The sequence below is a fragment of the Balaenoptera ricei genome, chromosome 15 (assembly GCF_028023285.1).
Source record: "Balaenoptera ricei isolate mBalRic1 chromosome 15, mBalRic1.hap2, whole genome shotgun sequence".
Taxonomy (NCBI): Eukaryota; Metazoa; Chordata; class Mammalia; order Artiodactyla; family Balaenopteridae; genus Balaenoptera; species Balaenoptera ricei.
The window spans coordinates 78,100,208-78,114,306 of record NC_082653.1 but is presented as its reverse complement, the minus strand read 5'-3'; positions in this window follow the sequence as shown (position 1 = coordinate 78,114,306).

Below are 14,099 nucleotides of genomic sequence, written 5' to 3'. Positions count from 1 at the left end.
CAGACATATATCCCCATATCCCCTCCCTCTTTTTTTTTATTTTTTTTATTTTTTAAACATCTGTATTGGAGTATAATTGCTTTACAATGGTGTGTTAGTTTCTGCTTTATAACAAAGTGAATCAGTTATACATATACATATGTTCCCATATCTCTTCCCTCTTGCATCTCCCTCCCTCCCACCCTCCCTATCCGACCAATCTAGGTCATCGCAAACATCAGCATGAAATTTTGGATATTTATTTTATACTTTGGGTTTTAATTCAACACTAGCTTTGGCCACTAGGAGCTCCTTCAGCACTGGTTTCTGTGTGCTTTCAACATGCTCCATCTTTGCTTCTTTCTGTTTGTTGGTTAGTTTGGCTGGTTGGTTGGTTGGCTGGTTGATTGATTGGTTGGGGCCATCTTGCATTTTGCCTGCCCTAGCCCTATAAGCAACCACTTCCCCACATGCTCTACATTTCATCAAGGAACACTAAAACATCAAAAGCACATATCAAAAAAATAAATAAGTAAAAAGTAAATCATGTTGTGAAAGATAAAATGTGAGTTTAATTTATTTTCTAGGTTTCTACCAGGTTCCCTCACCATCACCACTTCCTCGCATATAGAAAGGACCCTATAGTCTTAAGAAGTAGTTACTGGACACCCAGTATGTGGTAGGCACTGGGTCTACCAAGATGAGTGTCATCTGATGCCATTCCCTGCACTCAAGGACTTCTCAGTCTATAAAAGGAGATGATTTTAGCAGCTATGCTGCAAATAAGTGGTTTATAATACCCAGTAATAAAGAGTACACCAGACATTTATACTTAACCCTCTTTGGACCATGGAGAAGATCAGCTTAATTTTAGAGTCTATGCTCTGAGACAATGACTTGGCATATGTTCTAAGCTGAATAATGGTCCCCAAAGATGCCCACGGCCATTGAGTACGGCCATTGTAGTTTGTGTGTGTGTTGGGGGGGGTATGTATCTATACCCACATGTATCATGATGTTAATTGCCAGGCCCCTGCAGGTGTTCCATAAGTGATAATCCTTGGATCCTGTAAATATGTTACCTTACTTGGTAAAAGGGACGTTGCAGATGTGATTAAGTTAAGGATCTTGGGATGGGGAGATTATCTTGGATTATCTCAGTGGGTCCAATATAATCGCAAGGATCCTTGTAAGAGGGAGGCAGGAGGGTCAGGCTCAGAGAATGTGAGATGTGATGATGGAGACAGTCATGCCAGGCCACCAGCCGAGGAACGTGGGCAGCTTCTAGAAGCTGAGAAAGGCAAGGAAACATATTCTCCCCTAGAGCCCTGCTGACCCATTTTAACTTTCTGACCTCCAGAACTCTAAGAGAATAAATGTGTGTGGCTTTAAGCCACCAAGTTTGTGATCATTTGTTTACAGCAGCAGTAGAAAATGAATGCAGCTGAGGAGTCCCATGACCGCTGATGGCCACAATATTTGGTCACCTGTTATTATCTGTGAGTCATCAGGCGGATTGAGAATTGTGATTTTGTGTGACTGAGAGACAGCTGCTGTGACATCAGCATTCACAATGTTGTCCAGCAGAAAGGGGTTAGGAAATCTCAAAGTTGGGTGGAGGGTGGGGGCCAGGGCGGGGTCACATCCAGGAGAGTATCTAAGTGTTTGAAAACAGGATGCTTTCTGCTGCTCAGGGCACGTCATTCCCAATAACTTGCCCTCTTGGAACACATCCCAGGGCCCATAGGCAGCATCCAAAGAGGGACTTTGAATTGAACCCCAGCCAAGTATGGAAGGTGAAATATCTATTTTATTTCTCCCCTGTCACCGGGCTGCCTCTTTAACCGTTTGCAGGTGTGGCTAAGCTAACAGAGGGAAGGTTTAGAGGGTCCCAATCCTTTCACTTATTCTCCTAACAGTCACTCAACACTTTGGCAGGAAGGGAAAAGGGAAAAGGCCTTTCAGCATCCTTCTGATGTCCAGACTATTATGAAATGCCCACTTGCCTCATTGGATGCCTGTTGCCTCTTGAGCTCTATGTTTCCTTTTGGTTAAAGATTTGTTTTTCTATGTTGGCATATATAAATTCCCAAAGTTTCAAGCCTACCTCATCACAAAACATATAACGTAAGTAAATAAAAGTAGACAGATCCTTGAGAATCCCTTGGCTAAATCTACAGGCAAGACATTCTTCAAAGAATGGAACTGGCTGGGCTTCATTTTTGTCTTCCTGTTACAGAATTTCTACTGCCTTTAAAAAGATCGGGGGCTGTTCACTGGTGAAGATGAGATTATCGGTTTGATGTGGTTCAACAGCGTGCACGTCATCCCAGCTGATACCCTTTGCCTGTTTCAAAGACAGACTGTGAGTAGCTCTAATTCCCATGTGTACACCAAGAGATCAAATATGAACACTTCCTGAGGAAATGAGAATAAAATAGGCAGCCCAGAGATGCTCCTGTGCCCCAATTATATTCCATTTTCAGGTTGTGTTCTACTTCTTAAAATGAAAGAAAATTGTGGAGTGTTTCTAATCTTTGCAGTTCGGATTGAATCCATCTTCCCTGAATTGTTTCCAAGTGGGTTTGCGTTAAGAAGAGCTTTCAAAATAGCCAAGTAGCTGGTCTGGATGATTTGAGACTTGAGCAATTGGAAAATGCTTTGTTTCACCAAAAATGTCACCAAACAAGTTAAAAGCCAAATGTATCCATTTTGACTTCTACAGATTTATTTTTATTTCTTTCCTTTCAAATGAGACAGGGAGGCAGCATTTATTAAATACCTAAAGCATTCCACGCACTGTATTGGTATTTTATGTATTTTATCTCACAAGTACAAGACAGAACTGCTCTTCCTCCTTTGAAGTGTAAGAAAACGGAGATGCACTTTTTTTTTTTAAGAAACTATTCCTGTTCCCCAGGGTAACCAGGATGTAAGTTCAGGTGTGACTCAGAGGCAATGTGTTGTGATGAAAACAACAGGTGTTTTGGAACTGTATTAGAATGTTTACACAACTGTGTATTAGCTCTATGGCTTGGGCAAGTTACATAACCTTTCTGAACTGTTTATTTATAAAATGAGGATAACAATATATAACTTGTTGAGCTATCATAGTGTGTGCATTTGTGTGTGTGTGTGGGTGTATGTGTGTGTGTACACCCATACACTCATGTATATTAACTCAGGCCCCTACAGTTGTTTCATAAATGATAACTGATATTAATCAATCAATAGGTAATGACTGGCTACCTCTTAATTGGCAGGAACTATGTCAGGCACTGGTACTCCATGGCACAGGATCGCTGCCATTTGTAATTGTGTTTTCTCACCTAAAGCAATACAATGGATTCTTCCACTACAACCAACATTTGCAGAGAAATTCCTATGTGCAAAGTCACTGTTTTAGGCACCATAGGAAACTTGAAGGTAACATCGCTAAACCATAAGCAAAACAACCATGATGCATAATGAGCCTATTACATTGATGCACCAGCTTCTCCCAGGAAAACAATCTGCAGATCGCTTGGTGAGTCTTCAAAGTGCAGGGAATTCTGAGGATACCCGAGATATTCATCTTCAGAAAACCAGTTTCCAGGTTCTCATTGTGCATTTATACTCTTTGCTAAAACTATTTTAACTGAGAAGTCACCTCCAGTTGAAGTGACTTGGATTCTCAGTCCCTACTTTCCTTTAAACAATCACATTTCTCACATTTTACAAAAGACAGACAAATTTCTCATCCATCCCCATTCATACCATTAAAAAAACAAAACAAAACAACTTCTGAGGTGTTGAACAAAAGAGAATTTAAAATGTTGCTCCTGGGGTTGGGAAAATATGATCTCTAATAACTGCAAAACAAGTCCTTTCGCAAGTCAGGTAGTTTCTGATTCTCTACTTTCAATTTGAGGAACTCAGTTGCATTGCAAACAGGCAGATCATTAAAACTAGTTTTTAGTGGTAAATCAAAAGGAATCTTTTGCAGATAACCAAAACAATTAATGTCCTTTATGGTTTTGTTTTTAAATTCTGTTCCCATCTACTCATTTAAGGACATGAGTTGTCTCAGCACTTAAATAAATAAAAATTCAAAATGGGAATAAAATTTATACCAACTACTTTCATTTAAGTAATAAGTAATATTTATTCATAGATCAATGATCTACGTAAAAATTTTCCTTTTACCTTATCAAAAGATGTGATTTCTAATAAAATTGTTATGTTTAGTAATGATCACACTATGTAATATATTTCTCTTGTTTTCGTAAATTAGATATAATAATTATACTGTTTGTAGTTCATTCCACATTTTTAAAAGATAAACCTCAGACCATAGAAGATTAAAATCCATTTCAACTTATAGACCAAGAAAGAGAAGAGCAGCTTCTGACATCCAGGAGCTGGCCCGGTGCTCAGAGCCTGGCCATGCTGCTCTCCTGTTGGGTAGCAACAATCTCAGCAACACCAACATCAGACCAGGGGGCCGATGCTCTGCGCTCTGTGACTACGATACACACAGTCTGTTACTATGACATGTTGTGAGACAAAACAAAAACAAGGCAACAAAACCATTTCAGAATCTTTCATAAGCACAGACAAAACCAAAAATGTCTTAGCTCCGGCTGCTATAACAAAAATATCCAGGTGGTTTAAACAGCAAAATTTAATTCTCACAGTTCTGGAGTCTGGGAAGTCCAAGATCAAGGTACTAGCAGATTCGGTGTCTGGAGAGGACCCACTTCCTGGTTCCTAGATGGCATTTTCTTGTTGCAGCCTCATATAGCAGTAGAGGTAAGGGAGCCCTCTGGGGTCTCTTTCGTAAGGGCACAAATCTCATTCATGAGGGCTCCACCTTCATGACCTAATCACCTCCCAAAGGCCCTACGTCCTAATACCATCACACTGGGGATTCAAAATTTTTGGGGGGATAAACTTTGTCTATAGCACAAAGTCATTGTGGAAACCACATAAGTACCAAATATCACCTTCTCCCAGTTAATATGCGTGACTGTTGATTCTTTACCAATTACACCTTTAACCATGCTCTCCTCTCCTTCCAGATAAGATTTATTAAGACAACCAGTCATAGACTTGTCCCCACTTCCTGACAGCATTCAATCCACAGTAAATTCCACTTGGAGTAGCCTTCCCCAGTTACCTAGCCAAAGTCTAAAACCTATGACAAATCCTTTTAAACATCCTTTTACTGAAATGCCCAACACTTCCCCACGGTGTACATTCTCCTGGGCTGCAGTGAGGGATAAGCCCAACTTACTCCGTTACAGCTGTGCTTCTGTGGTGTTTGGCTGGAAAGCATTGGCTAAAGGGATGTGCCACCAAGATTCAGCTGAAAACCTCACTGCCCTGGACAGAAACCCAGGACCCAGTGCTGGTGTTTACACCCGAGACCCTCTGTGCCTCTACCTGTTTGAGATGCCCTCTGCCCATGGCTGAAAGATAAGTCCATGCTAAACTGAGCTCCAATATTTTGTTAAATACTTCAGCATTAGGTTTACCTTGTTTTCCTGGGAATGTGTTCCCTTCCAACATTTTTGTTTATCTCATCTGATCTGTATTGTTCTTTGGTGCAATTGCTTTCTAATCTTCTAATACCTGCTCCTGCAGTCTGTCTGCTTGTCTAGGGTCTTGAGTGTTCTTTGTCTATAACAGGAAATGTCCGTAGTGAGATGTATCCGTGAGGGTTCAACCAGAGAAACAGAACAAGTGGGAGCTATCTATATTAAGAGGTTTCTGGCAATGAACTGGCTTATGCAATTGTGGGGCTGGCTAGGCAAGACCAAAATCCAGAGTGCAGGCCATCAGAATGGCTGAAACACTGGGAGATGTGCTGAAGCTTCTATCCACAAGCAGAATTTCTTCCTCAGGGAAGCCTTGGCTCTGCTTTTGAGACCTTTCAACTGCTCAGATCAGGCCCACCCAGATTATCTAGGATAACCTCTTTTACTGAAACCAACAGATTATAGACTTTAATCATGTCTACGAAACATCTTCACAGCAATATCTAGTTTAGCCTTGGACTGAATAACAGAGGGACTGATTTATAGCCTAGCCAAGTTGACATATAACATGGACCATCGCAGACAGAATATGGGACTAGGTCTGATAAATTTGTCCTCAAGCCGGGCCCAAGGGCTGTGGAATTCACTGTGTCTCCTGAAACTGGTCTCTTTTTTGGGGGACCAACTTTGACTTGGGTCATCATTTTAAAACCTTAGAAGGATGTTTCCTGAGTCCTCTCTTGGTGTTCCTGAGAACTTTTTATCTTTGTCTGCCTGAAATCAGGAGGTTGTGTCTGCTCCCTGATGATGTCTGGGTGATGAGTGGCCTTCAGCTGGGACCCAGAGCCATGAAGTAGCACAAGTAGCTCCTAAAGTACACCAGCAGCTCTCCCAGGCTCTCCGTCTACACTGGGCCTCTCCCAGGCCAAACTCCGCCATCCTCCTGTTTTCTCACTATCATGCTAACTTGTGTGCTTATCTCATTAACTGGCACTATTTCACCAGGAATAATTCAGAAATGCAGTGGCCACTTTGGGGAGCTTTTTACAGGACTGAGAGTATTCATTTGAAAGGTACCTTTGAATAAAAAAGTGAAGAAATCCTCAAGAGGAGATTCCCTGTCTTGTTTGTCTATGGGAGGGAGCACTTTGTTTAACCCAGGAGTTGTCCCCTCCTTCGTTCTAGTATTTGAGAATTAAATAATTGCTGACTTTTTAATTGTTTGGGCTGATGAAACTGTCAAGTGTGTACAAGTTGTATCAAAACCAGCTGCATGCCTCTCTCTTTTGTGAGCCGATATGTCAAAATCTGTTTTCCTACATCTAAACCTTCTGTCCTCTCTTTGTAGAGAAAACATAATTAGCCTTTTAGAGTGATGATTTCAGATTTGCCTAAAGCCGGCTGCCTCTCAAAGCTCTCTCTGTCCCTCTCTTGGGGAAAGAAAGGTTAAAGAGTTAAAGATTTAAAAAAAAAATCATTCAGTTGTTATGTCAGAACTCTATGAATGAATATCTAACCCAAATAAGCACTCAATAATATCTGAAAAGGGACTTCCCTGGTGGCACAGTGGTTGAGAATCCGCCTGCCAATGCACGGGACAGGGGTTTGAGCCCTTGTCTGGGAAGATCCCACATGCCGCGGAGTAGCTAAGCCAGGGCGCCACAACTACTGAGCCTGCACTCTAGAGCCCGTGAGCCACAACTACTGAGCCCACGTGCCACAACTACTGAAACCCGCATGCCTAGAGCCCGTGCTCTGCAACAAGAGAAGCCACCACAATGAGAAGCCTGCGCACCGCAACGAAGAGTAGCCCCCGCTCACCGCAACTAGAGAAAGCCTGCGTGCAGCAGTGAAGATCCGACGCAGCCAAAAATAAATAAATAAATTTATTTTTAAAAAAGTCTGGAAAAAAGAGAGGAAATTTAAAACGGTGTTTTTGTGGGCCTCAAAAAGTATATCTATATAACAGCCTTTGCTGCTACAGCTATGAGGAAAATTAAAAATGGCTTTAGCTCTAAGATAAAACAAGACTACAAGGTATGATTCAGTCTTGAAAAATTCCTTTATCCTATAAAAATACTGACAGCACACAGTTTTATTTGTATAAGTACCGAATTACTTGTTTCATATTTAAACTTTCTAAACTGCCTACACTGGTTTTATGAGTTAGTTAAGTTACCATTGTCTCCTTAGGTTGTTTAAAATTAAAAATTTATACATGTAAAATTATATTCACTTAAATGAAATGATAATAATGGATGTATCGTTAAAGGGATTAATGTTATAAAATTCCTACAATGCTACAAATCATAGGGAGTTAATGTGATAGCCAAATTGTATTATAATTTTCAGAACCATAACTAACTTTAAGACCTTAGACAAATGTTTAAATTAATTAATAAATGATCTTGGATGCCTGGACAGTTTTTAAATAGAAAAAAATACAAAAAAACTGGTCATTAAACATAATTTATCCTCACTTTTAAAAATTACAATAGATTAACAAATTATGCAATTGTTTTTAGATATTATACATTTACATTTCTTTGTTCATTTATTTCTTCTCATCAAAGTTATTAAAATGATATGAGTATTTGTAGAAAAAAATAAGCAATTCTTGGTTTTCTATAATCTAGTTTTCTCTTTTGTCGGGAGAAAAGAAACCTCCTTAAGGGAAATATTCATGCCTTTTTCAAACCTTCTGTAGACTTTTTTGGATATCCCTGATTTAATTCTATTTATTGATGGTCCAAACTTGTAAAGAAAAACTAAAAATTGCCAAGAGACTCTGCTATACAGAGTTGAATTTACTCTTGAAATTTAGGCTTCTCAGAAATTAAATCAGTTTAGTAGCCTAAATGGATTGCTCTTTGTCTAAACCTACTCACTCATGAATGATAAAAGAACAAATATGTATACTATAAGAGGTAAATGGTTGGAGGTTAATCCATGATGTTTAAATGATTTAAAAACAAAGAAGATTTCCTGACCACTACAGGGACCCCTATAAAATGGACAGAAAATTGGCTCACTCCTGTCGTGGCAAAACTCCTTATATTCCCCGTACAGCCCATGCCCCACCAAGATTCTACTTCTTCCGTGAGGATCTGCCTGCTTGTACCTGTCTGCGTCACACTAACTTACCCTGTGTGTTTGGGGGGTAATTATTAGAGATATCTAGATATTTAAAACTACCACACCTCCCAGGAAGCTCTGGAATGAAGCAAGCATGGGAGACTGCAGGTGAGAGAACAGATGCCCTCTTCATTCAGACTTCCTTAGTTGCAATTTCCACAGTGATCCGAACCTTGTTGTGGACTCTCGCAGATGTCATGTATAATACAATGTCTGCTCTGGACACCCAATGAATGAGTCTAAATTCATTAGTCAGAGTTGCCATGGGCAATCATATAGTGCTTGATTTCCTCCAAGATTGTGGCCCCTATGTAAATACTACAGGGCAAGTAAAAAATTCCGAGACTCCTGGGTCTCTAAAACAGGTCCTGCTGGACTCTGGGGTATGTTTTCATTGCCTAGGTTTTACAGTCTAGGTCTCTTGTTTGAGACCTGTTACAGGGACTAATAATCATGTGGTTTCTGGTAACTGCCTGTGCTACAGCTGCCGATGTAGCCGGTCCAGAGAATTAAATGCTTCTGTGCAGCCCATTGTCACATCAGACGAACCAACACCTTGTTCTATACCAGAAGGAGAAGGAGAGATTGACCCTCACCTGACTACAGACTAGGTTCAGGGGACCCCCTCCTGATCTTAATCAGCCAAATCTCAGCAATCTAGACATGATGGATGAATATCCTGTGGTCTGACTTCATCTTGCCTAAAAGGGGGAACCAAGAAAGAGAAAAGCATCCCCTGATATGTAATGACAAGCCTGCCACTTACACCTAAACCTTGGAGCTGTTAGGTACTGACTCATGCTCACAGCTAGACCATGGTGTTCCCCTATGGCTATCAACAATCTCACAACACATGAATATCAGATTGTGTTATCTGTGATCATGATGAAGTAAAATAATAACCAAGATCACATCATAACTCTGTCCAAGCATAGGAAGAACATCACTGTGCAAACCACAAAAATACAATGCCCAGCGCCCCCCGCCCCGCCCCAGCTACTATGAGTGACTGCTGGTTCTCCACCATGACAGCTTTCACTCTGCTCTTGTCTTTACTCCTTCCACTTAAGACTGATTAAGTGGAAATCAGTCACTGATATGTCCCCATATCAGTGGAGACAATCATAAAATTGTCCCCACTTCCCAACAGCACCCAAGCCAGAGTAAAGCCAAGCTTCCATCAACTCTCTCCAAAATTACTTAATCAAAACCTAAATCATATAATAAATCCTTTCTAACACCCTCTTACTCAGACGCCCAGGGGTTCCCCATGGTGTGTTTTCACCCTTGTTTCAAAGAGCAATCCACCCAACTTGTTCCACTACACGTCTGTTCTGTTGGGTCTTTGGCTGGAGGGCAGTTACAATACCAATTTTTTGCATAGAAAAAATAATGAGAGAATTAATCAAAGTCTTCATGTGTATACGTGGGTTATTTTTCCCCTTAGAGGAAAACCTACCTGAAATTGGATCAACATATAAGAAAGTCCAGCTGAAATCTGCAGTGCAGCAAGTAACTCTGAGCACCTGATTCCAGCGAGTCTAAAGCCAAATCTATCCCTAGACTTTTCCACTCTGGGAGCCGTAGATGCCTTTTTACTCAAATCACTTTGAGTTGGTTTTTGTCTCTTTCAGCAGAAAGAAATCCTGCCCATTAGGGATGATGTGGAATGACATGATGGAATGCCTATAAAGCAGGCCATGTAGGCTAGCTACAGTGATAGCGTTCCTTTGTACATCAGCACAAATATATGGAAATTAAGTGAAAACTATTCTCACTGGATACAATCAGGGGGAAGTGAGAACAGAACCTTCCTTGAATTTTAAGTAAAGACCTCCACATACTGCCGGCCCCACTGTTTTACAGAGTGACAAAAGAGACCTTAATTACCTTCCACACAGAACAAAGAATTTGTGGTATAAATACCACAAAATAGAGACGGCTTCTTTTATTGTAGTAAGATGCCTAGGAGATACTATGGCAGAGCAACACCTAAGTGGGTCCAAGTTTAAGAAAGGCTAAAACATACCTGTGAAAGTGAGTAAAAGGCTTTAAAATACTTGCCACAGATATTAATTTATATCTTGAAGGGAATCCTTTACTCACCGGACATAGCAAATGGGAAGACCTTAACCATTGCATCCACACATTCAATAATTTATCAACCCACCTTTTCAAAATTTAGAACATCTTAGTAGACAGCAGCTAAGGCAGGAAATTCATGCAGGAGACACAGGAACTGCAGTTATTCTTGGAATGCTCTTGCTGAAGTTATTTGTTAAAATGGTCCTTAAATCTTAACAAAAGTACTTAGTTAATTAAAATACTTCCAGCGATCACAAGAGTTGATATTATTTCTCAGCATCACTCTCAGCAAATAGATGTCCGTGTTCCAACCATTCTCATCAAGAAAGTTGCATTTAAGTAGCCCGGTATCAAAAGACCACAAGGAAACACAACTTACATTTACCTAGTTCTTTTCTAATTCTTTATATAGAACCACACCGTCAGGTTCACCATAGGCAAAATGGATGTCAGGTATCTCTATTCCTCTTTACCAGACCAAATTCAGCTGTATTTGCCCCAAGCCATGCACTTATCATGATGCAAACACACAGACTGGGTAATCAACAAGTATGGGTCATACATAGAATCATTAATAGAGGGGACGTGAAAACATCTAAGCGCTGAAGAATCCAATCATGACCTCTGAAAGACAAAGAGACGTAAAAGGGATACGTGGAGGTGGGGTGGGGGCAGCAGGAGCTATGAAAATGCGCGGAACTGATGAAGCAGTTGTTAGGAGCTGCCCTGCTGACGCGGATGAGAAAAAAAACTGCTCAGAAAAAAGCACCACGGGAAGCCTGGGAAGCTCAAAGCTTCTCCCAAGTGTAATGATAAACATGCTAATAGGCAAGGTTAGGTGCCAGTGAGCTGGGGCATCATACCTCATCACAAAGAAAAATGAATTTTACCATGTTGGCATCCCCGCGCCCAGCCAAGGATGGTTGCCGTGGAACCTTCCGTGGCCCGTGTGGGTCCCCATCATTAAAAGGTTGAATTAGTCATGTAAACAAATTATCTCCAACAAAGGGGTTTACAAATGCTGGCTAATTAGTTTCAATTCCCTGAAGCTTTCCACTGTTTTTAATTCAATAACACAGTGTAAATTCTCCGGTTAGAAAAAGTCTAATAGGAATTGGCAGAAAACTAAATAATTGATATTGTCGGCAATTACAGCAGCAAGTACCCCAGTGTTATTGTTTCCCGGGAAGCAGGATGGCAGTGATTTCCAGAGAGGATAAAGCATGAAGTGTAATGAATTAACAATAGAAAACCGTAGACAGCTGGTGCTCAACGTCCTCTCCATCAGCTCAGTCTCTAGCTGAGAAAAATTTTTAAGTACATATAAATAGACATACCTGGCTTGGATTATAATAAATCCTCATAGCAACCAGCACTGTAATGGCCAGCTTGGAAACGGTAATGAACTAGCTGGGTGACACAGCCAATCTCTAACCATCCATGAGACTTGCTTTCATGGTCAGTACAAACAGGGGTAATGGTGTCAGTTCTGGGGTCTCCAGGCTCTTCCTGGTCACACATGGAATCATTAATAGAGGGGACATGGAAACATCTTAGCAGTGAAGAAGGTTCTGAAAAGGCAAGAGTGACGTCCTCCAGCTATTGTCACTGTTTCCAAAAATCTAATGGAAACTGAATATTTACCCATCATGAAAGAGCCTAGGCCAAAGCTTCTTAAACTGGGGTATGTAGACCCCAAGCATACCTGGTCACATGCCAGGGAGGAAGAGGAAGGTGCAGGAGAAATATGGCAAGTGCTCGTGGAGTTTTACCTGAAAATTTAGATAAACACTCATTTACTATTAATTCATTGTACATATTTCAAAATGTTCTAAAGTATTAAGTAAAGCGTGTTCTTAAAAGTCATATAAAACCAAAAGACCTGTGTTAAAAACAGCAGAGTCCTGCCCCCAAATTCCCCTCTCCCATTCCATGGAAACAATAATTTTCTAGCATTTTTAGCGATTTTTCCCATTAATTCTATTTTTTTTCCTAAATAAGATATATCTACTACTCTCTGGTAATTCATTTTAAAGCATAATGTAGTAACTTCTGATTTTGATAGATAAAGATCTAGTTCTCCTTTCTCTCAGCTTATCTTTCCAATACACTTATATTACAAGTTTTATTCAATCCATATTCCATGTTTTTATTATTATGGCTATAATTATCACTGCTGAGCTGAGTAGTATACTGTGACCTCCTTTTTTCCTTGTAACAATTTTCTGCCCCCTGTATTTAATAATTGTTTTTCCATCGGCTTGGTTTTCCTTGAGCCTAAGGCCACGTCTTCCCACACTCTATCACACCTCTGAGATATGTCTCTCAAAACGTGTTTTTACAACTTTCTGATAACCTCTCAGTTTCATTTGTTTTCTGGGCTATCCTCTCTGGAGCCCCCTCCACTACAGTCTGAAATGATTTCTCTTTAGATCTTCTACACCACTGTCATTGTGGACTTAACCTTGTCTGTCCTCCTGGCAATCCTTTTACCTCTCTCTTGGCTTGAACACTCTGCTATCCATAGTTGAATAATAATAATTTGGCTACATATAAAGTTCCAGGTTAGATATTATTTTCTATCCAGTTTCTGAAGGCATAGTTCCATTGTCGTACTTTCTAATGTTCCGTTTTAGAAGTATGATGCTTTTTTAGAATTCTTAGTCCTTTGATTTGCTTTCTGGAAGCTTTTCAAAATATTTCTTTTAATTCCTTTTTTCTGAATTTTCATGATGATTGTCTTACATGTCCTTTCATTCTGGAGGTTTTTCTACATCTTCTCTTTGATCATTTCCTCTGTACTGTTTTCTTTGTTCTAATCGATTCTCTCATTTTCTTATATTTTGTTTCCTATGTTCCGTCTCTTTATCTTTCTTTTCTCCTTTCTGGAATTCTCTAGGTTGTACTGTCTAACATTTTTTTTTCTGTTTTTTAAAGTGCTTATATTTTCAATTTCCAAGAGCTCATTCTTGGTTCTCTAACTGTTCCTTTTTAGATCATCCTTGTATTTCAAGGATACCATTTCTTCTCATCTCATTGATGATATTAAGTATTGTCATCTTAAAGTTAACTTCTGCTCCCTGCATTGTTTCTAATTCTTTTTTCGCCCAGTTTGCTCTTTTGCATACAGGAAATTTTCCCTAAAAGCCTACTGATCCTTGACCATCTGTTCTAATTTAATGACAAGACATTGAAAAACAGATTGGAAGTTCTGTGAGCACGGATGAAGCTTTTCAACGGATTGACTTTACTATTGAGTGGCCAGCTGATACTTTTGTTGGAAAAGTCCCCAACCCCCATCTTGGTATTTGTATATCTTTTCTCTAAGGAAATCCAATTTCTCTGGTGAAAAGAGCCTCTCTTCTGCTGTTTGGGGGTTAT